Source organism: Chenopodium album, chromosome 26, assembly GCF_948465745.1.
Source record: "Chenopodium album chromosome 26, dcCheAlbu1.1, whole genome shotgun sequence".
Classification (NCBI taxonomy): domain Eukaryota; kingdom Viridiplantae; phylum Streptophyta; class Magnoliopsida; order Caryophyllales; family Amaranthaceae; genus Chenopodium; species Chenopodium album.
In genome coordinates, this window is record NC_137859.1 from 32,238,207 (window position 1) to 32,259,034 (window position 20,828).

General features: G+C 39.6%; 1 non-coding gene across 1 annotated transcript; it reads left to right on the plus strand.

Moving 5' to 3' along the window:
• The first annotated feature begins 18,357 nt into the window (after positions 1-18,357).
• On the plus strand, positions 18,358-18,464 carry LOC145618758 (small nucleolar RNA R71). The gene has a single exon (XR_014108011.1). It is a non-coding gene; the product is annotated as a small nucleolar RNA R71 (small nucleolar RNA).
• Positions 18,465-20,828: the final 2,364 nt, after the last annotated feature.

Consider the following 20,828-nt stretch of genomic DNA (forward strand, 5'->3'; position numbering starts at 1 on the left):
TTTGTTTCACATAAATTAGTGTTTTGTTTCACAGGCCCTTAGTGTTTTGTTTCAATCAATAGTGTTTTGTTTCCATATTCTGAGCCTAACAGCAGAAAGTCTACAATTTATACCACAGCTCTTGTTCTGTACACCCGGGTGTACTTTCCTCTAAGTACATCCACAGGCATTTTTGTAATTACATTCAATATTTAACATGTGACTCACGCATGCTAACACTTCTCCATCCTTTTGCTTTTGCTTCTTTCTCTTTCTTCTTCTACAAAATTTAAGCCCTAAATTTTAGCAAATCTTCCGAAAATTCATTCAAATTGAAAATTTAACTCAGCCATAATTTAGATTTTACAATTATTGAAGCTTTAAATTATAGAAATTGAACAGTAGAAAAATTAATCAAAAGCTTCCGTTGCTTATTAATGGCGGAATTGGTTCCGGTGCAACTAATCCTCTTCAAAAATTCATTCAACAATCTAATACAAGTGCGAGTAATTTTAACCATCGATTAGTTTATTAATTCATTGTTGTAACGGATGTGAGAAAGAACAAATTAATGAATGCAAAACAAATAAACAACACACACAGATTTACGTGGTTCACTGACAGGCTAAAGTCGTATCACCTAATCAAAAGTAATTACCTAAGTCCTCTAACTAATGTAGATAGGGAAGTAGGGTCGAATCCACAGGGAAACTGGTCTTTCTATTCCTAATTAATTAATTATAATCTAAATTATTAAGGTAACCAATTTGTTGTTTTTGATATGAAACTATACTACGGAGATTAAGTTTAGGGAGAAAATCAATAATGAAAAGGCCTAGGGTCACAGGTTCACCAATAATTAATATTCCGGGATAAAACATAACAATCAATAATCAACATTGCACAAATAACATGATTAACAGGCTCTCACAATTTATTAATCAACATAGATCTAACAGGCTCTCGCAATTTACTAGATCTAAGTTCCTATTGAAAATAGCCTTTAATATCAAATTAACATCTGCTCGATTCATCAATTCAATATTGCTATACTTTTACAATCAAATCACATCTGCTCGATTCATAATCTAATTGCAAAGAATTAAAACAATTCAACACGAAATTATTATGCAATATCAAATATCAATAATAATAAATTATCCCTTCATATTAATTATGGATCCCCATAAACCCTAGAATTAAACTACTCAGACATAATTAAATCTAAACTAAACGAAGCAATAAAAGTAGTCATGATAGAGTAAAGAAATAAAATAAATAACTGAGATTAAAAGAGAAGAAATCGTTACCAAAGTTAAAAGGAACAAGAGTTGTAGAGAGAGAAAATAATACTAAGAGTTTAAGAGAAGAGAGAAAGAGAAAAGTTAGAGAGAGAAAAGAGAGAGTAAGGGAAGGGAGAAAAGAATTCCCCCCTAAATTCGCTTAACAAAAGCGTATTTATACTAAGCTAGAAAATCCTAAGTTAAAACAAATTAAACGACGCTTAAAACGTCCTCCAGAAACACGCGCCCGATCGGGCGCGCTATCGGGCGGATCATCGGGCGGACACCTTTGGGCCGCTTGGACTCCTCGTTTGGGCTCGTAACTTGGCCCAAACCAAATATCCTCTTTGGGGCTTAAATCATTCGGTCCAAATGCCTCGTCTTCACACAAGTCGAGCCCTCATTCACCGGCTTGATTACTCTAACCGATCTTGGGCTATGAAAGATGGTCGTGCTCCTCCAATGCTCGTAGTTGCTCCATAAAATCCCGGGAAAATGCTCCAAAGGTGCAATTCTCTACAAAACTCAACCAAAACTACGAAAACACTAGAAAACACATATTAGTAATAAAAGTGGCTCTAAAGAGCCAAAAACACTACTAATTATGACCAAGGGACGGGGGTAAAATACTATATAAAATAGACATATCAAACTCCCCCAAGCCAAACCTTTTCTTGTCCCTAAGCAAAAAGCTCATCAATGAACATATAAAACATGCCTCACCCCAATAATCAAATCAAGCACAAACGATTCAAGGAAAATCTAATGAACATGCTTCAATATCAATCAATCTCATTCATCCAATTACTCTTCCTCCCTAACAATTGTCAAGTAGAGCAAACCAAATGAGCATATAGAATTCAAGACTAGTGCTCAGACACTCAACTCTCATTTATGTGGCGAGTAAAAGATGTACTCGATCGCTCTCCGTCCCAACCCCTTTATGTGAATAATGCCCTCCCAAACTCACAACACTCGTGTGTTTAAAAAGACATACACTCAACCTAATAGTCGACTCGGAATATGTCAAGTCATAACTCACAACACTCGTGTGTTTAAATTAGACAATGTCCTCATTGTCTTAAAGGGAAGCTAGTAGTCAAGGTGACTACTCTTCATCATCACCACATCAATGTCACCAAAGCCTCGAGGATCGCAATGCATCTCTTTGGAGCAAATTTGGGCAAGAATGAAACAAAGTGTTAGTGGGAAAAAGATCAAAATCAAGTCAGGTGCACTATACTGATCGTAACTTTTGATGTATAAATCATAATGCAGTGGTTCTAATTTCATTGGAAATTAGACTTGAAGAGCTTTCCAACGATAGGTCACACGCCAAAATTGAATAAGAAACGCAAAAGTTATGGCATGTCGAAGTTCACAAACTTTGCTGTCGCGTACGCGCGCCCGATCGGGCGAGCTCTGCCCGATCGGGCCCGTGCTACTGATTTGACGGGCTGATCGCTGTTACTCTCTGCCCAAATATCTTTTGTACTAGTTTGTCGTCTTTTTTTCGCTCTCTTGATCAAAACCTGCACAAAAAGGTACTCCCACAAGCATAAGATACACTCTCCTTACCTCTCTATAACAAAACAAAAAGAAAATACACAAAAATAAAAGACTAAAAAAAAAAACTAAATAAAAAGCAACAAAATACGGGTTGCCTCCCGCAAAGCGCTAGTTTATCAAGGTCCCGCTCGACCATACTCTTTCTCTCAATCGGAAGAATTCAACGCCTTGAGTAACTTATCAAACGCCCCTGCAAACATTTCATTAAGCACTACATAGGGCTTAATAGCAAGCACATTAATCCCTACAAAGAAAAGGTTAGGAGCACATAAAGAGAACTCAAGGTAGAAGTTAAAATCAAAAGAAAGAGATGAAAATACACCACAACCTTCTACTTCCTCCGTTAAAAATTTAGAATTAACAGAACGAACATGGAGGTAGTCATTGTCTTTATCATCCAATAATGACTTGAAAATTTTACCCTCACAAATAACCTCATCATCAACAAAGGAATTTTCTACCACCGTTTCTAGAACTAATGATTTTTCAATCACTGATTCGTCACCCAATGATTTTTCAACCACACATTCTATAACCAATGGTTCTTCAACCTCAATAACATTCGTATTATTATAGTGTCCATAGACTTTTTCATCAAGAGTCTTCCAATAACTGTCATTAGCAACTAATCATTTCCGAATATGATCATATGTATATGGAAAGACTCTAAAATCATCAGGAGCACGCACGAAAAACTCACTATAAGGGCATTCAGGATTTTCATGACAAAGACGATATTGACAACAACAGTATTCAGGTGCTGCATAAAAATCATATAATTCTTGTAGTGGCGTAAGCATGGGTAATTTCAACTCATAAAAAAAAATAAATAAAAATAAAATAAAAGATAAAAAAAATAATAATCTAGACTTTAATAACAACTAGAAATAAAAATAAAACCGTTTCCCCGGCAACGGCGCCAAATTCTAATAAAATCAAGGTCAAAAATAAATAATGACCAATCATCTAGATTAATTAATTAATTCCAAAGCAATGTGTTGGCTACGTCCACGGGCAGGCGAGAGAAAAGCTTTATTGATCTTGAGGAAATTCCAGATTACAGATTGATAATATCAATTATCAATAATAGACTCTACTATGAATAATCCCTAACTAGGATTATATATAGCTTCCCTAAATAAGATAGATAAGTGCATAAAAAAGACCCACGAAACCCTAATAAGTCTTGTGGGCTTCACCGTGCACAAACGGAGAGCTCTCGCTCACCATCGAGCGAGCTATCGCTCGGACCCCAGTCGAGCTATCGCTCATGGTCGAGCGAGCTATCGCTCGCCCCCTATCTCACCTTCGACCTTCACGAGCTATCACGCGAGCTACCGAGCGAGCTATCGCTCGGCCTAGTCGAACCAAAACTGCCTTCGTGAGCTATAGCTCACTCGCATAGGAGCTATAGCTCCAATTTCGTCGCAACTCCATATGCGTCCGAAGCTACCGAGCTACCTCTCGAGCTATAGCTCGCTGCTCCTAAACCCAAATTCAAGGCATATTTCAACAATCTCCACCTTGACTTGAATCCTCTCACAAAACCAGATAACCAGACGCATTGATCACAATGCCCAGGTTCTCCCTGCAACCAGACTTGTCCCGAATGACAACCAGACCAGATTAGTCCCGTAGGACTCCAGATTAGCTCCGTAGAGCTCCAGATTAGCCCCTAAGGGCTACTAACAGCTTCGAATAATTTGTAAGTCCAAGCAACCTTGTGACTTACTCTGTGGAACCAGATTCGAACGAACGGCTTGCCAATGCTTCTTCCTAGCACGAGCAACACCTCCCTTGGACGGCTCAGATTTATCCACCTCTCCAACAAATAGTGCAAAAGCCACCCTGTCTTCGCGACCTTTCCTTTGGGGAGAGTTCCCAAAGCTTACTTGCCGACCAAGAGCCAAACTAGGCTGACCCGATTTCAACGGCGAAGACTGTGGTGCTTCAGATTCAGACTCAGATTGTGCGTGTTGACTGATCTTTCCCGGATGTGGATCACCACCCCTACCTAGAGTGACTCTATGCTCCACTTGTTTCTTAACACTACCACAAACAAATGATGTGACAACACCAGACTCAGAACCAGATAACGTAGACCCTTGCATCACATACAATGTCTCCCGTTTAACACCTTTCAGAACTACCTTTGAACCCTTGTAGACATATAACCCTCCACCTTCACCTTTGAAATTGAACCCTTTTCTGTCTAGAAGACTAAGTGAAATCAAATTCCTCGTGATCTGTGGAACATGCCTAACATTGTTCAAAATACAAAATTTACCATCATGTGTCCGAATTCTGATGGACCCTATACCAACTGTTTTGCAGACTTCGTTGTTGGCCATAGTAACACCTCCATCAACCTGCTTGTAGTTCATAAACCACTCCCTACGTGAACACATATGATAAGACGCCCCCGAATCTAGAACCCACACATCAGATTGATGTGCACGCTTATCAGCAATCAGGACATAATCCTATTCTGAATGGGTGTCTCCATCTGCAATATCTGCAGACTCTAAATTTTCCTGTTGTCTCATCTTCTTGGGACATTCGGATTTCCAATGCCCCTTCTCCTTACAGTAATTACAGACATCACTAGGTTTAGGACCCCTAGAATAAGGTTTTCTAGATTTTCTCCCTGAATTCCCCTGTCCATTACCTTCATTGGCTACTAATCCAGCAGCTTGATCATCTGTACCTGTACCAGACGCCTTATGGCACAACTCTCTAGTATGGAGGGCAGATCTAACCTCCTCTAGAGTCACTGTCTCTTTACCAATAATACAAGACTGCACAAAATTCTCATATGACACTGGTAAAGACACTAACAAAATTAAGGCAGCATCCTCATCCTCAACCTTAACATCAATATTACGCAATTCTAACAAAATCGTATTCAATTGATCTAAGTGTTCTCTAAGGGATGTACCTTCAGACATTCGCAGACCGAACAGACGTTGCTTCAATAGCAACTTGTTGGTTAAAGACTTCGTCATGTATAGACTCTCCAGTTTCAACCACAGACCCGATGCAGTTTCCTCCTCCGCGACCTCGGTGATAACATCGTCTGCCAGACACAACATGATTGTTGAGTGTGCCTTCTCCTCCAAGATTTCCATCTCAGCGGTTACCGGACCCGATGACTTCTTTGTCAATGGTGTCTCCGCGTCATCTGGACCCGATGACTTCGTTGCCAACGGCGCCCATAGCCCTTGCTGCTTCAACAAAGCCCGCATCTTGATCTGCCACAGACTAAAACTATTCCTCCCTGTGAATTTATCAATTGTCACATTCATCCCAGACATCTCTCCCACTCAAAATCAAACCTTAGCTCTTGATACCACTTGTTGTAACGGATGTGAGAAAGAACAAATTAATGAATGCAAAACAAATAAACAGCACACACAGATTTACGTGGTTCACCAACAATGTGTTGGCTACGTCCACGGGCAGGCGAGAGAAAAGCTTTATTAATCTTGAGGAAATTCCAGATTACAGATTGATAATATCAATTATCAATAATAGACTCTACTATGAATAATCCCTAACTAGGATTATATATAGCTTCCCTAAATAAGATAGATAAGTGCATAAAAAAGACCCACGAAACCCTAATAAGTCTTGTGGGCTTCACCGTGCACAAACGGAGAGCTCTCGCTCACCATCGAGCGAGCTATCGCTCGGACCCCAGTCGAGCTATCGCTCATGGTCGAGCGAGCTATCGCTCGCCCCCTATCTCACCTTCGACCTTCACGAGCTACCACGCGAGCTACCGAGCGAGCTATCGCTCGGCCTAGTCGAACCAAAACTGCCTTCGTGAGCTATAGCTCACTCGCATAGGAGCTATAGCTCCAATTTCGTCGCAACTCCATATGCGTCCGAAGCTACCGAGCTACCTCTCGAGCTATAGCTCGCTGCTCCTAAACCCAAATTCAAGGCATATTTCAACATTCATTATGATGAATTTTTCGATTTGAATTGAAAAAACTGAAATTGCAAATTTACAGTGAAAAAGAGCAATTATAATTTAACCATTTGAAAAATGTAAATTAATTCTAACCATTTCAAAATGAGCAAATAAAATCTAATCAACTCTAAAATAAGCAAATATAAACCAATTATTTGATAGCCTAGCAATAACTGTATAATCTAACCAACTCTGAAATGAGAAAATTTACACCAATTATTTGAAAATGGAGCAATTATAATCCAACCCTTTAAAAAAAAGAAAAAATAAATTAAAAAAAAAGACTAAATAAAGTGTAAATAATAACTAATAAAAGGAGGAAGAAATTGGACAGAAATATTAAAGATGGGTTGACAAAATGACAATTATAGCCCTGGATGTACCGTACACCCAGGTATATAACACTATTTCTATTTATACCAAAGACCACAAGTTCAAGTATTATGTCTCATTACCCAACACATCAATCCATTTCATTAATAAAAAACATGAAATTTTAGTACGAGTAACATTAATTCATAAATATGATCCGCCATTAAGGTCTCGTTCACTTCACCTTATATTTTCTGAACTGAAATTATTTTTACTAATGATTTTTTGTTATAATTCTTCTTTATAGTTACTTATTTTTACTGAACTGCAATTATATATTTTTACTAAACTAAATTTATTTTTGTTAAATTGAACTTATTTTTACTGAAGTGAAATTATTTTTATTTATTTATTTATTTATTTATTTTATTTAAGGTGAAGTAAACAGGGCCTAAATAAGCTACATGAATTGTTGAACCTGTGCTTGAGATCAATACTCCCTACAATTTTATTTTATTTTATTTTAAAAAGAGAGATGCCGACAATAATCTAATGAATTATACACTCAACATATTGACTTAAAATGAATTATTGAAGTTGTATATACTAATATACTATATAGTATATATCAACTATATTTGTAACTTTGTAAGAGGTCAACAAGTTGATTAAATATATTGATATGCTTACAAACCTCATTAAATTTGTTTTCAACCTTTTAGATGCTTGAAATGCTATGAACTCAAATAAAAATTGGCCATCGAAAATGACAATCAATCCGTCATATTTTTTTTATTTAAAGACGCTTGTCGTTTATTTAATCAGTTAAGTTGATAACGTCAACATATGCAATATCTTACCCATAGAAGTAAAATGGAGGGGGAGGGGGAGGGGAGTTTCAAACATTTGGGCTCTTCTGGGTGATTTGCATGCATGATTTATGTGGTCTTAAGTATAAACAATTGATCTTTTAATTTGGAGTTATAAATCAAGACAAAGAAATTAATCAAGACAAATAAATTAATCAAGATTCTACGTGAATATGTATGTAATTTTTTTACTTTTTTATTTTTTTTATTTTTTGAAAGGCCATATGTGTAGTTATTTGTTGATTAATAGATTATTAAATTCTATTTGCATGAGAATTACACCCTGATCAGTGATCTAAGAAAGGAGTCGATTCTCTCCTCTCCTCTTCTCTTCTCCTCTCTTTTAGGGTTTCTCCAAAATCTTGGTCATTTAGGCCGGAAATAGTCTAATTTTCAAGGAAATTAGGCTATTTCCGACCCTTTTCCCTTAATTTTATTTAGTTTTGCAATTTAAGTTTTAATAAATCTACACAAGTAGTGTAGATATTCGTCCGTCCCCTATGGTGGAGTGTCTCCCTATGGTGGAGTCGTTAGTTTTTGTTAGTTTAGCTTTTTGTTTATGTTTAGGGTTTGTTTGTGTGTTAGGGTTCATAAAAAAGTAATCATCTTTTGCCCTATTGTTAATTCTTTAATAAAGATTTGTTCAGAATCGCAACGGATGTCAAATTTTCAAATGCGTTCAGGCGAATCAGATGAGAATCATCCTTACAGCTACAACAAATCGTTAGACTGTCTCTTCGAAAAGGCTAGCTGTATATTCCAGCGATGTGTGCGAGAGATGTACCACAATGCAAGATATCTTCAACGATCGTAGCTTTGATGAAGGAAACCCTAATTTGATTCAATTTTATGTATTTGTTAATTAAGATTTCATTTGTAGATGCCGAATGGCTTTTTATTAATTAATGAATTGATTTGTTTGAAAAAAAAAAAATTATTTGCATGAATATAAAAGAAATTCAAAAATAAGAAGGAATATGAAGTTCAAAAAGGCTATATTAATGTAATAATAAAGTTTTAAGATCTAAAATAATGAGGGATAAATAAAGCTAAGATTTCTAATTCAATTTATCAAAAACCACACGTCCTACAACCAAACTTGTGACTTGTAAGTATATAACTAGTATGTATCCCGGGCGATGTCCTGGCTGTTAATTAGTGCACTTCTTGCTTTAATTTAACAATTATATTGGACTAAGCTATTTTTTTTTTGGTGAACACGAGGGGCAAGCCCCAAGAAAGAAATAGAAACCTTACAAACTAGAAAGGAAAAGCAAAGAAAAACGAAAACCAAGCAACAAAGAAAAGAACAGCAAAAAACAGAAATAAAAAACAAAAGCTCTCCTAGACTAGCCTAGGAAAAGCTACACCCCGCAAGTCCTCCAATAAAACGGTTCGAAGATCCCTCGGGACCGCTTCAAAGATAACTAGCTTCTATTTCGACGAAACCCCATAGTTGGCTAACCAATCTGCCGCTCTATTGGCTTCTCTAAAACAGTGTCCGATAGTAACCTCCCAACCCTCACGAGCAATAAGAGATTTACATTTCTGGATTAAATGAATGAACGGGGAGTTAGTTGGAGTTTCCTCAACTAACATACGAACTACCACCTGTGAATCAATTCTCAGCTGAACTTTTCGATGGCTACCATTCCAAGCAATGGCTAGCCCACGAAGCACAGCTAATAACTCCGCTCGAGTGCAAGTGCAATGTCCACAGTTCATGGCAAATAGCTCAAATAACTCCCCACTCGCACCTCGAATGATCCCACCTGCCCCAGCTGGCCCGGGGTTCCCTTTAGCTGCACCATCCGTATGAAGACACACCCAACCTACTGGAGGATCCTCCCATCTAATGTACCGTTCAGTCTTCCTTTTTTTGCTAGCTCTAGACCCTTCATCCCGTGCATACGCTCTTCGAATCTCACCCACCCTAGTCAAAATAAAGGCTGCTTGATCGATTGGGATTTCACACTCTCTATTGAAGCTCCTTTCGTTCCTCCAACGCCACAACCACCAGCAAGAAACAGCAAACACAGGAGGCCAATCCTCACAATTTCTATTTCTTTCCTCAGCCAAATTATACAGCACTGAAACTCAATTTTTTCTTTCTTTTCTTTTTGATAAACCTTCACTTAGATAATTTGAACATGAAACACTTTTTTTCTTTTTGCTCTTTTTTTTCATTTTTTTTATTATTAGAAGTTCACTTTCTTTTTTTTTCATATCATCATACTTTATTTTTTCTCAAATATATACACTTTTAAACTCATCAAAACAAAAATATGATCAAGAACAAAATACTTCTCACCCAAATTGTGCAAATAATGTGCACACTACAAACTCCCTCACCTCACTCACTAATAGCTCCCCCAAGCCAAGCTTGGGACTAGTAACCAATGGGGCAAACATGGCTTGTAATGTGGCTAAAAACAATAAAAAGTCAAGGCAACAACAGGGGTAGCAAGAAGGGAACAAATGTATCTAATAAATCTGAAGGCTACCTAAAAGAACAAATGCCTTCGTCCTCCACATGTGCATAATAGTGAGTTATGAAACACTACTCATCGTTGCAGATCAATACTAAAATTCATTGACATACCAGGAACTAATCACACATTCCTAACCAAATCAATTAGTCAAGCACTATATTCACAAGTAGTTAGACAAAATTGACGCATGTTTAGGAATCCAAGCAATTAAACTTCAAATCATGATCAACAAATCCACAATATTCACAATCAAATACCAAGAATCAAAACAATTTTTCTCAAGTATGGGGCACAGGGAAGCATGATTTACAGTTCATTGGTTCGTATTTTTTTTATTTTTTGATTTTTCAATTTTTTTTGTATTTTTCAAATAAGGAAAGCAAATAAAACTACACTAAAAAGCAAGTAAAAAGAGAGAAAGGAAAGAGAGTTACCAAGCGAAGGATTACCCCCCCAGGCCAAATCAAGCAATGCCCTCATTGACTTGGGAGGGTAACCTAGCACCTAGCACCTAGCACGATCCATGCGAGCAACTAGCACGATCGGGCAAGGCTGTTGCTTGGGAGGGTAACCTACTCCTCGTCCTCATCCATCCTCGAATAGCCACTCCCACCATGGCTAGGTCCCGCCCCTCCATGGCTCGAACCACCACCATAACCCGAACCACCTGCAAAATAGTTAGGGTCCACATTCCCCCCAAGCCCACCAAAAGGAGCATCGGTCCCATATCCATGGACCGACGAATAGTCCACATAGGTACCGTAGGCACTTGGGTCCGTATACCCCCCTTGGGGAGGTTGGAACCAATCGGGAACTAGTGATTCGGGAGGAATAGCCCCCCGACGGGCATAATCATCATACATGGGGTACAAACCCCGCCCTAGGTTCCTCTCCACCACCCCAACTCTAGTATCTAGGGATCCTACCCTAGTGTCCAAGTTCCTAACCATACCCTCTATCCTCCCTTGCCCACTCTCTAACCGATCTAATTGGCTCCTAAAAGCCGAGAAGTCATATGGGGCGTTAGGGTCGATGTTGTAGTTGGTTGAGGAAGTGGGAATGTCATGTGAGTAGTGTTGGGGTGGTGGTTGGTGAAAATGTTGTGGTGGAGATGGTTGGTGGAAGTGTTGTTGTGAGGGAGGTGCTTGGTGGTGAGGTTGGGCCTCTCCTAAGTCTCCTAATTCGAAGGTGTAGGAGGGAAGACCCTTCTCAAATTTTGTGATGGCCGAGTTGGGTAAGGTGAAAGCATTGTCCCGTCTACCCGACTCCCTATGGATTACCCACCAAGTGTCACCCCCAATCACGTTAATCCAATTTAACCCTCCCAAGTAGACTCCATCCATAAGGGTTGGGCCGTCTACCTTTCCATCTCCGTCGGGGGTCCAACCTAGGTGTTTGACCGCTATATGGGTAACTAACCCCCCAAAGTAAATCGGGACTCTAGACCTACCCGACTCGGCCGCATTAGCCACCCGTTGGAAGTGTTGGGCCATCCTATGAACTATGTTCAACTTGTCGCTCCTAGAGATCATGTAGGACCCTAGCAATTCTAGTTCATCCCTCCTCACATTCGCGGGTTCATGCCTCCCAAAGATGGTGAGGCCAACAAACCGTTGCCAAAGTTTTGGCACGGGATGTTGAATCCAAGTGCCCTTGGCATGTTGGAGGTTCAAATTTGGGTTCCCCGTTAAAGCATGATAAACAAAGGTGATGTTGTCTTGGGGTGGTTCAATTGGTCTATCCGATTTTAAATCAAACAATTTTCCAAATTCTTTCAAAGACAATCTAATATCATTATTAAACAAACGAAATTGAACATGAGAGATTAAAGCATTCGATTTTATGACATTAAAACTAGAAATGAATTCTAGGGTCAAATAATCATAAGTATCATAATGTAATTGAAACAAACCACTCATGCCAATTCCTTTAAACAATTTTTCAACATATTTATCAATTCCTAGTCTAGATAAAGTAGGGTGATGAATAAAACGGGTAGGAATTACCTGCCTCGCGATGAGGTTAAGCATCCTAGCCCTTTGCTCTTGGGTGGTGATGACCACCCTCTCCCATCCCGGAATTTGGAGTTCCGGGTCGATGCTTGGAGCTTGTTGCCTCGAGCTTTCACCCCGTTGAGTCCTAGACCTCTTTGATGCCATTTTCTTTAAAAAAAAATTGTGGTAATTGAAGCTTTCTCTCTCTTAGGGTTTGAGTGAAAATTGAGAGAAAGTGTTGAAAATTTAGTGTAGATTGTAGAGAAAGATGAGAGGAGTTGTAAAATGGAAGAATTTTTGAGTTTGGATGAAGGAATTTGAGAAGATCTAAGATTGAAGTAGTTGTTGAAGGTTTGAAAATGGAGGTTTTAGAGAGAGAAAGTAAGATGAAGAAGATGAAATAAGGAGAAAGTGAGAAAAGAAGGAAGGAGAAAGAAAATATAATGGACGGCCTGGAGGCGCGCCCGATCGGGCGCGCCTCGCCCGATCGGGTGAGCCTCCGTATTTTTGAATTGTGAGTTGCGCGCCCGATCGGGCGGACTCCGCCCGATCGGGCGCGAACACGAAGCTTTTTTTTTCTCATCTTTTCTCGCCCGATCGGGCAAGCTTTGCCCGACATTTCTTTTCCTTCACTCGATTTTCCACAAAATTTCGCCCGATCGGGCAAACCTCGCCCGATCGGGCGAAATTGTCTCCGTAATCAGGTGTGCTTGCGCGCCCGATCGGGTGTATTCGCCCGTTCGGGCGGAGTTTACTCCAATTTGCAACCTCCTTTGCGCGCCCGATCGGGCGAGCCTTGCCCGATCGGGCCCGCACCTAGCTTTGGCTCCGATTTTTTTTTTTTTTTTTTCTTCTTCAAAATTTTTCTAAGTCCTTTACCTGTCAAATTCTTACCTGTACAACAACACTAGTAGATGGTGAAATAATCACTCTTCTCTCCTCTCTAAAATAAAAATAAAAACAAAGAAAAGGAACTAGCCTAGAAAGCAAGAAATACGGGTTGCCTCCCGCAAAGCGCTGGTTTATCTAGGTCCCGCACGACCTCCTTACCACCTTTGAGCTCATTAAGGAAGTGGAGCTAGGAGAGTTTCCTCCACATCCCTAGTAGTAGCACCATCATGATACACTTTCAGTCTTTGGCCATTTACCTTGAACTCTTCGCCCTTGTCGTTCACCAAATCCACCGAACCAAACTTGTTCACCTTTGTGACAGTGAAGGGACCGGACCACCTAGATTTCAACTTTCCTGGAAAAATCTTTAATCTAGAGTTAAAGAGAAGAACCTTATCGCCCGGTGCGAACTCTTTCGGTATGATCCTCTTGTCATGCCACTTCTTGGTCTTCTCCTTGTAGATGCGTGCATTGTTATATGCCGATAGTCTAAACTCATCCAACTCATTGAGTTGGAGAAGTCTCTTCTTGCCCGCGGCCTTAGAATCCATGTTGAGCTCCTTGATTGCCCAAAAAGCTTTGTACTCTAATTCTACGGGAAGATGACATGCCTTGCCATAAACTAGTCTATAAGGTGAAGTACCAATCGGTGTCTTAAATGCTGTTCGGTATGCCCAAAGTGTGTCATCTAGCTTCATACTCCAATCCTTCCTAGACTTGGCTACTACCTTCTCTAAAATCGCCTTGATTTCTCTATTAGAGACCTCAACTTGACCGCTAGTTTGGGGATGGTAACCAAGCCCGGTTCTATGATACACGCCATACTTCTTAAGTAAGTTGTCCAACTGTCTCTCGTGGAAGTGGGAACCCCCATCACTAATAATAGCTCGTGGGACACCAAACCTGGGAAATATGATTCTCTTGAATAGCTTGATGACTACCTTGGAGTCATTCGTTGGTGATGCTATGGCTTCAACCCATTTGGACACATAATCGACTGCCACAAGTATGTAACAATTCCCATTGGAAGATGGGAACGGCCCCATATAATCGATACCCCAAACGTCAAATATTTCAACTTCAAGTATCCCAGTTTGGGGCATCTCATGCCTCCGCGAAATGTTGCCAGTCCTCTGGCAAGAGTCACAAGCCTGCACAAAAGTGTTAGCATCTTTAAACATGGTAGGCCAAAAGAAGCCTGACTCGTTAATCTTGGCCACCGTTCTAGAGGGGCCGTGATGTCCACCATAGGGTGAAGTGTGGCAACTAGTAAGGACGCCGTGAACTTCCCATTCGGGAACACACCTGCGAAATAATGCATCTGCACACTCACGAAACAAAAAAGGATCATCCCAAAAATAATGTTTAACATCAGAAAGGAATTTCTTTTTCTGTTGGTAGGACAAGTCAGGAGGTAGAGTACCACCCACCAAATAATTAGCAAAATCTGCATACCAAGGGTGATTCTCTACTACTGCATACAGGTTGTCATCGGGGAACGAATCATCTATAGGAAGAAAATCCTTACCCTCATCATACCTGATACGTGACAAGTGATCTGCCACTACGTTCTCTGCTCCCTTTTTGTCTCTTATCTCAATATTGAAATCTTGGAGCAAAAGAACCCACCGGAGTAGCCTTGGCTTGGATTCCGCCTTAGCTATTAGATATTTCAACGCTGCATGGTCAGTAAAAGCAATGACTTTAGAACCAACAAGATATGATCTAAATTTTTCTAAAGCATATATAACAGCAAGAAACTCCTTTTCCGTGGTGGCATAATTAACTTGGGCCTCATCCAAAGTTTTTCTTGCATAATAGATAGCGTGCAAAACTTTATCCTTCCTTTGTCCAAGCACGGCTCCTAGAGCATAGTCACTTGCATCACACATAATCTCGAATGGAAGATTCCAATCGGGAGCACATATGATGGGTGCCGATATCAAAGCCTGCTTAATCCTGTCAAAAGCCTCAAGACACTCGTCAGTAAAAACAAAAGGGGCATCCTTAAGCAGAAGCTGAGTTAGTGGTTTAGCAATTTTAGAAAAATCCTTGATAAAACGGCGATAAAACCCCGCATGACCCAAGAAACTCCTAACTCCCTTAACATTAACTGGGGGAGGTAATTGCTCAATCACTGAAATTTTTGCTCTGTCTACCTGTATGCCCTTATCAGATACAATGTGACCCAAGACTACTCCCTCTGTCACCATAAAGTGACATTTTTCCCAATTTAAGACCAAGTTGCATTCTTCACATCTTTTCAGGATTTTAGCTAGGTTAATTAGACATGCATCAAATGAAGAACCATAAACACTAAAATCATCCATAAAGACTTCCATGATAGACTCTATGAACTCAGAAAAGATACTCATCATGCAACGTTGAAATGTAGCAGGTGCATTACATAAACCAAAAGGCATTCTACGATATGCAAAAGTGCCATAAGGGCATGTAAATGTAGTCTTTTCCTGGTCGTCAGGGTGGATCGGGATTTGGAAAAATCCCGAATACCCATCCAAATAGCAAAAGAACTTATGATTTGCTAACCTCTCAAGCATTTGATCAATAAAGGGGAGAGGGAAGTGGTCTTTTTTAGTGGCGATATTTAATCTACGATAGTCAATGCACATACGCCACCCTGTAACAGTTCTAGTGGGAATTAATTCATTTTTATCATTTTTAACGACAGTCATCCCACCCTTCTTAGGAACCACCTGTACAGGACTTACCCATTTAGAGTCAGAAATAGGATAGATGATACCTGCATCGAGTAACTTCATAACCTCTTTCTTGACTACCTCTTGCATATTAGGATTCAACCTCCTCTGGGGTTGAACGCAGGGCTTGTAATTGTCCTCTAAGTGTATCCTGTGCATACAAAAATCAGGGCTTATACCCTTGAGATCATCAATACTGTACCCTATTGCCCTTTTGTGGGTTCGGAGAACCTCTAAAAGTTGAGAAATTTGTGGGTCATCCAGTGCAGTACTAATGATCACAGGGTACAATTCCTGCTCATCAAGGAAAACATATTTTAAATGGGAAGGGAGAGGTTTTAGTTCAGGTTTCTTCACCTCTGCAGGTTGTGATTCCTGAACCAAATTTACTACCTTCACACAATCATTAAGATCAGATTCCTCGGTGGCAAGAGCTCTTTCTATATCATCCACCTCCTTGCTCCATACGCTCATGTCACCTGCAGACAAATTTCCACAAAGAATTTCCTCCAAGGGGTCCCTTGCAAGAACCTGTGGTAAGCTTTCCTCACAAATATCATCCATTATATCAAGCACATCAATCAAATAACAATTTTCTTCAAGCATTGGACCTTTTAAAACTTTCCCTAAATTAAAAGTGATATTATCGTTGCCTACAGAAAGGGTTAGTTTACCATTTTTGACGTCAATAATGGCTCCTGCAGTATGGAGAAAAGGTCTACCTAATATAATGGGAATTTGCGTGTCCTCAGCCATGTCTAGAACAACAAAATCAACGGGGATAAAAAATTTACCGACTCTAACAGGTACATCCTCTAAAATACCTAAGGGGTATTTAACAGAACGGTCTGCCATTTGCAATGTTATATTAGTAACTTTTAAATCTCCCATATTTAATTTAGCACAAACAGACGATGGCATTACACTAACAGAAGCACCTAGATCACATAATGCTTTATCAATGAAGACATTACCAATATGACAGGGGATAGAAAAACTACCGGGATCCTTTAATTTAGGAGGGGATTTATTCTGTAAAAGTGCACTACATTCCTCAGTGAATGCTATGGTTTCTACCTCATTAAAGGCCCTTTTCCTAGTCAGAATGTCTTTCATAAATTTAGCATATGCAGGAACCTGAGTAATAAGTTCTGTGAAAGGAACTGTTACCTGCAAATTTTTAACAACCTCCAAAAACTTACCAAACTGTTTATCCAACTTAGTCTTCAAGTGACGGTTGGGAAAAGGTAGCTTGATAACTGGTGGTGCTTCCCTACTCTTCTCCTGGGGTGCATCCTTCCCTGGGGTTGTACCCTGCAATGAATCATCAAAAATATTAGCATCAGGAATTTTACCCTGCAGCCCTGCAGGGGAAATTGGTATAAAGGAATCAGGATTAGCAATGTCAGATAATTCAGGTTCATCCTCTTTGGGCATTTGGGGCCCATCGTAGTGTGAACCACTCCTTAGGGTGATTGCATTTGCATGATCCGTTGGTTGCATTCCCTGTGCTGGTAAAGCTCCCTGCTGACGGGATTGAAGGGTAGAGGACAATTGGGCAATTTGGGTGTCCATGACTTTATTATGGGCTATAATAGAGTCAATCTGTTGGTCTCTACTCTCCATATGTTTTTGCATATTAGTCAGCATTGCCCTAATTTCTGATAAAGCAGGGTCAGAAGATGTAGTGGGGGGTTGTGATGGGGGTTTCTGATTGGCATGAGGATGGTAATATTTCTGCTGTGGAGGGGGTGCTTGTTGTGGTTGTTGTGGAGGTGGCGGATTTTGAACATTAGTGCTACGGTAAGATAGGTAGGGATGGTTCCGGTAGCCAGGATTGTAGGAATTGGAGTATGGGTTATTTTGCTTGTAGGTTTGGAAAGCATTAACTTGCTCCATAGAACTCCTGCAATCTTGTTCATAATGACCTACACTGCCACAATTTTCACAAAAAGCATCATTAGCATTATTAGCAACAGCAGAAACATTAGCAACAGAATTGGAATTGTTAGTGGTAAGATTATCTAATTTCTGACAAATAGAAGTAAGCTGGGCTTGCAATAGAGTGACTGAATCAACATGATGCTTGCCCTTGTTAGCAAAACCTCTAGCATTCCCATATTGGGAATTATGGATTGCCATATCTTCAATAACCTGACCTGCATCATCAACATTTAAATTCATAAATCTACCGCTAGCTGCGGAGTCTAAAATTGTCCTAGATGCATTTCCTAATCCGTTGTAAAAAGCTTGAATCAGTTGCCACTTAGCCAAATTGTGGTGAGGACACTCTCTCTGCAGATCTTTGAATCTTTCCCAAGCTTCATATAATGCTTCATCTGTTTCCTGGGCAAAGTTCTGGATGGCGCTTCTTAATAAAGCTGTTTTCTCTGCAGGGTAATATTTATTATAAAAATTCAATGCAAGAGTCTCCCAGTTAGTAATACCAAGTGCAGCTCTATTCAAACCATTAAACCATAATTTAGCTTTTCCACATAAAGAAAAGGGAAAAAGAATCTCCCTGATTTGATCCTGCGTTACCCCATTCTGCCTAATAGTATTGCAGTATTGACAGAAATCTGCAATGTGAAGATTAGGATCTTCACCCTTCGCTCCACTGAATTGCTTTCTTTCTATCATCGTTATGAATTGGGGCTTGATCTCGAACTGGACTCCCTCGAGATCGGGCGTAGGAGAAAGATGCGGAAAATCTGTCAGCGATGGTTGCGAATAATCGCTAAGCTTACGAGGTGGAGGTGGTGGTGTACCCATCTCTAGTTCTGAATCAGAAGAATGCTCCGAAACACTAGAGGAAGGTAATGGATTTCCAGGAATATCACTACTCCCGGAATCTGCTAAAATCTGCCTGTAAAGATTCTTTTGTCTATGAAACGAGCGTTCGATCTCAGGATCGAATGGAATGTAACCTGATCTGGAACACCTGGGCATAAACAAAGAACTAAAAAAAAAAAAACAGATATTAGTACTACCTCAAAGAACTAATGTCCCTTGAGGCAAAAGAGAAAATAATCTAAACTATAAAAACAATTAGAAATAAAAATAAAACCGTCTCCCCGGCAACGGCGCCAAATTTTGACAGGGTAAAGTCGTATCCCCTAATCAAAAGTAATACCTAAGTCCTCTAACTAAAGTAGATATGGAAGTAGGGTCGAATCCACAGGGAAACTGGTCTTTCTACTCCTAATTAATTAATATAATCTAAATTATTAAGGTAACCAATTTGTTGTGTTTAATATGAAATTATACTATGAAGATTAAGTTTAGGGAGAAAATTAATAATAAGAAGGTCTAGGGTCACAGGTTCACCAATAATTAATATTCCGGGATAAAACATAACAATCAATAATTAACATTGCACAATAACATGATTAACAGGCTCTCGCAATTTATTAACCAACATAGATCTAACAGGCTCTCGCAATTTACTAGATCTAAGTTCCTATTGAAAATAGCCTTTAATATTAAATTAACATCTGCTCGATTCATCAATTCAATATTGCTAAACATTCACAATCAAATTACATCTGCTCGATTCATAATCCAATTACAAAGAATTAAAACAATTCAATAAGAAATTATCATGCAATATCAATAATCAATAATAACAAATTATCCCTTCATATTAATTATGGATCCCCATAAACCCTAGAATTAAACTACTCCGACATAATTAAAATTAAACTAAACAAAGGAATTAAAGGAGACATGATTAAGGGAAGAAAATAAATAACTGAGATTAATTGAAATAGAAATCGTACCAAGACGGCGAAATTACAAAGTAGTCGAGATCAAAAGCAAAAGTAGAGAGAAAAGTCTAGAGAGAGAAAAATTATTAAGTAGAGAGAGAAAGTGAAAAGGGAGCATGATCCAAAAATTACAATCCTAAACGTACTTAAAAACGAAAATAATTAACAACTCCTAATTAGAACTAAGTGCCTCGACAAACAAGGCATCCCAGAAACACGCGCCCGATCGGGCTAAGGGCCGCCCGATCGGGCGCGCCTTTTTCCTCGTGCTCCCACGCAACAGCCTTGCCCGATCGTGCTAGGTGCTCGCACGATCGGGCGCGCCTTCACTCCGAGGCTTGAAACTTCGATTGGGCTCGACTCCACGGCCCGATCCGGATTTCCTCTTCGGGTCTTGATTGCCCGGTCCAAACCTCGGTATTCCAAATACCGAGCCCTTAATCACCGGCTCAATGACTTCTAGCCGGCCTTGGGCCTCAATGTCGGTCAAACTCCTCCAATGCTCGTAGTAACTTCATAAAATCCCGGGAAAGTGCTCCAAAGGTGCAATTCCCTACAAAACTCAACAAACACTACGAAAACACTAGAAAACGAATATTAGTAATAAAAATGGCTCTAAGGAGCCATAAACACTACTAATTATGACCAAGGGACGGGGGTAAAATACTACATAATATGAACATATCAAGCACCCAATCCTGGAAATTGAAATTGCTTTGACCCCCCTCAAACTTATTCCCCAACATGCTCCATACTACTTTAGCAGCTGGGCAATAGCGGAGAACATGCTCAATACTTTCCTCTACATATCCACACATTAAACACCTAGGATCATGAGTGAGATGCCTCAAGAATCGTGTGGCATTAGTCATCAGTTTCTCTCGATAGGCCAACCAAAAGAAAAATCTAATTCGTTGCGGGGCTTGCAAAATCCAGATTTTCTTCCATGACTTGTTATGAACCTCACTAAGATCAA